Source organism: Harpegnathos saltator, unplaced genomic scaffold (assembly GCF_003227715.2).
Source record: "Harpegnathos saltator strain DR-91 unplaced genomic scaffold, Hsal_v8.6 scaffold281, whole genome shotgun sequence".
Classification (NCBI taxonomy): Eukaryota; Metazoa; Arthropoda; class Insecta; order Hymenoptera; family Formicidae; genus Harpegnathos; species Harpegnathos saltator.
In genome coordinates this window covers 6,451-10,563 of record NW_020230074.1, presented here as the reverse complement: position 1 = coordinate 10,563, position 4,113 = coordinate 6,451, and the positions used below count along the sequence as shown (strand labels likewise).

Below are 4,113 nucleotides of genomic sequence, written 5' to 3'. Positions count from 1 at the left end.
TAAATCTCGTATGTAATGCAGGATATCGCGATCAAATAATTCCCTAATTGTTTCGAGCAATGTATTGAATTCAACGTCACAAACACACACATGCAAGAATCTATTTGCAATTCGCATTGACTTGAACGATATTTCATCTGGTCACACCATATCCGTCATGCGGAATTTTGTTTTTCTTTTTATTTTGCATTTACTCACCGAAACGACTTGCAGTCAGAGTCGGCCACGTTCCGCTTCAACTCTGTAACAAAAAATTCACATTCGTTTATGAGATCAGACCAACGAGTGCGGGCGAGTAAAATTGTAGTTTACCCTTTGCGATCGTAATTCAAGTCGAGTCGGAAATTATATCCCAGCTCTAGATCGCCAAGAGTCAAACAGAGGATTATAGTAAATTTGTAAACTTACCTTCAAGCCGACTCTGCTTGGCCCGAACCGAATCCTTCGGTGCGGCACCCGCGTCCGCCGAATTGCTGTTGTTTTCCGCACAACTGAAACAGAAAAATAATTTCCCGGTTAATAACCTGCGGTAGAGAGAGAATATCTTGGATCGGGCGAATCGAAAATACGGAAATATTTTGATGTGGGATTTTTATCTCAATATTTATATTTCAATATTGAAGATTTAAATGAGACATGAAACTTTCAAGAGAGCTGATGAGGAACAAGTTGCAAAGGCAAAGATCGTAAAGGGTTGAACACAGATGTATAGGAAACTTGTAAACTTTACCTTCCGATCGACTCTGCTTGGCCCGAACCGGATCCACCGGTACGGCATCCGCATCTGCCGGATTGTTGTTACTTTCCGCAACAACTAAAACAGAAATGTAGTTTTCCCAGTTGATAATCTGTGGTGGAGAGAGAATATCTATGATCGAGGTAAATCGGAAATACGGAAATATTTTGATATGGGATATTTATCTCAATATTTTAGTTCCAACATTGAAAATTCAAATGAGACATGAAGCTTTCAAGAAAGCTGATGAGGAACAAGTTGCAAAAGCAAAGATGTTAAAGGGTTGGAGAAAGATGTGTAAAAAACTTGTAAACTTTACCTTCCAGCCGACCCTGCTCTGCCCGAACCAGATCCTCCGGTGCGGCATCAGCGTCCGCCAGACTTGCTTCTCGCAACGTCTGGAACAAAAATTTAGCGTTCCTGGTTGGTAAGCAGCGATAGAGAAAGAATGTTTGATCGGAATGAATGGAAAATATTCGCTACGGTTTTTTTCTTCATTGACATTGAAAGTCTAGATAGGACATGGAGCTCTTGAAAGAGCTGACGAAAAAAGATGACAACAAGAAACGGAGACAACAGTTGTGTGCTCTCGAAAATATTCTTTTACAAATGGACATTTAAATTTGAATCCCGTAAGGAGAGTAAGCAAACTTGAAATTTTGTAATGCTTGACGCAAATTTTGTGATACCATTATTTTTGGAGAAGATACAAATAAAATGATATAATTTGATTTTGGTTTATTTTTATTTGGTTAAATTATTATCTTCTTCTATAAAAATAGAAATTTGGATAATAATATTTCATGTTAACGTATTTAGATTAGTTATCATATAAAAATAATAAATATATGGTACTCAATGCATGCGACTTACATTGTCGTATTCTTACTGGTGTCCTTTACTCGCGGCATCATAATCCTCGACCGAAATAATCCCTGTGTCTCGGAACGTCGCCTCATCCTTCATTGTGAATGTAATCCCTCGGATCGCTCACTGTCACGGATACTGTCATTGCACTATTAAACACTGCACAATTAAACTATTAATGACGTTCGGATAATAGGCCTTTCGCGTCCGCGTACACGTAAGCTTGTAATTCGTGCCCGACCGCGAAATATTTTTTCGCGATTTCGTCGAGACACGTCATCAGAATTACACGAGAAGCCGCAAATTTTCGCGTGTCGATACAGACTACACTCGCTAATGAGAGGACCTCGCGTCCGCGTTAATTAGGCGTTCGAACATTACTAACGCCGCGACAATGACGCAGTATATTGCTGGAGAGTGACGCGGTCCGTGCGGCTTGAGTGCCCGAGTCTAACTGGAGGCCATTTTGCCTCGCCGCAGCATGTAGCCGCTTTTCGGCGGGAGACGAATTCCCGGCTTCTGATTGGCTGGGGCCTCCCATCCGGCCATCGCCGTCTCGGTACGTACGTTGCGCCTGTTCGTGATTGTCCCCAAGCTGTGTAGCCTCAGGGACTGTTTAATGGTCTTAAGGCTCGTCTACAATAGCTGGAAGAGTAAGGCTGTAAGGCTGTAACGTAAGCTGTCAGCGAATGAAAATATTTCATTTCGTTTCTTGCAACTGTGACCAGAGCTTGAATGAGTTTAAAAAACGTGGATTCTGGTCCTAGCCAGATATGGTGACCCTTTTTCAATCTTGGTTACCACGGTTGGTGCCCTGTTTAGGATCCACACTAGGTTCCCTTCTCGGTACTTGTTAGCTACCACGCTTGGTAGCCTTATTTGGTTCACCTTTGGTTCACCTACGGATGTCTTATTTAGGTACCTCATCTCCTCCACGTTTGGTTTACCTATCCTATCCACGAATGTTTCCACCTCCGGTTCACCTTTTCTAGTACTTCGGATGTTCTATGTCTGGATCGCCTATCGAAGTGTCTGATTAGGTCTTATTTTAACCACGACTGGTCCGCTCTTTCCTTATGGTGAACATCGCTCAATATTAATAAATTGTGGATTTAGGATGGTCGGAGGTATCTATTATCTCTAGTTCTTGGTCGTTGAACCGAGAATATCCCTAGAATCCAGCACACCACGGTTGGTCAATCACGTTTCGCTCTGTTCCACGGCCCAGCTTTGCCTCCCACGGCATCTATAATGTTTATTAACGCGAAAACACGAATTCCGCGAAAGACTGTCATCGGTACGCAATCCTGATAATTTTATTCCGGTCGTCACCTCGTTTTCGGTTCTACGAGGAAACCCTATACGAATTGAATTACTAATTACGATTTAACCATAGCAGGTTCGCACCTCTGGATGGATCAGTTATAACAATAGACGTAACGGATCTAACTACTGGACGGGTAAATGTGAAATAATTGTTTAGCCGCGTTATAATTAAAATATATATTGTTACAATAAAAGAAGGTTATGTAAATAGAGTGTACTTAATAATAGAACTTATTTTAAACGAAATAATCCAGCAGCACAGCACAGGAACGCATCTCACCACAGTTGGTATGGTGTGGTAGTAGCTTAAAGTTTTATTTAATACTATAATTTCGATCCTAATTATTTAACGACGATGGATCTAACTAAACGCGGTGACGCTCTTTGCACATGCGAATTACAGATCGTCGGAGTCGATTGCTATGCATCAGTTCTCTCAATTATCCCGGTCATCATGATAGGTTCTTAGGTGGTTACTTCGCAATTACGCGTTTTTACTGACTCTATGTTATCGTAACGGATCGAGATCACAGAACATACTAGCGCGATACTAGAGGCATGCGACTTACATGTCTGAGACGTTCACGTAGGGGGATTAACGCCGGGATGCAGCAGCTCTCTCGCTCTGTGTCACCAGCGGCTTTTCCTCCTACTCCCTCGGGTTTTCGCACGGCAGGATAATCCTGGGCACTGTCCGCGAGTGTTCACCCACGCCCGGTTTCGCGATTACCTCTCGTTACGCTATGACGCAATTCCCTTTGTTACGGGACGATATTCCGCAACACGTGTGTGCACCGTTCGCGCGTCCAGCAACGACTCCTGTGCACACTTCACGTGCCTAGCAACGACTGAGCAGGCTTGTGCCTGCTCGAAGCACAACGGCTTCCCCTACTGCTCGTTTTTTTTTTTTTTTTTCTACGGCGGTTTTCGCTACAAAGGCGACCCTTATCTACAAAGCGGGTCGCCGCACTTCGTGTCTATATACATGCGTCAGGCTCGTACCTAATCAGGGCCCCCGCTGTGCTAAATAAAATTTTTATAAAATTATCGCGCGCTACCGCTATCGCTGTTACCAACGATTCGATAGTAAATAAATAAATTATCGCACGCGATATTTCTTATCAAGAGGTTCTTAGTTACCTCGAGTATTTCAATTAAAATACGCAAAACTTGATTTTCAACAC

At 42.7% G+C, this 4,113-nt stretch overlaps 1 long non-coding RNA gene across 1 annotated transcript; it reads right to left on the bottom strand.

Annotated features, from left to right (window-relative positions):
• Window positions 1-220: 220 nt before the first annotated feature.
• Window positions 221-761, bottom strand: LOC112588742 (uncharacterized). The gene is made up of 3 exons (XR_003113018.1): window positions 731-761; window positions 409-491; window positions 221-241 (listed from the first exon to the last, which is right to left on the bottom strand). It is a non-coding gene; the product is annotated as an uncharacterized LOC112588742 (long non-coding RNA).
• Window positions 762-4,113: the final 3,352 nt, after the last annotated feature.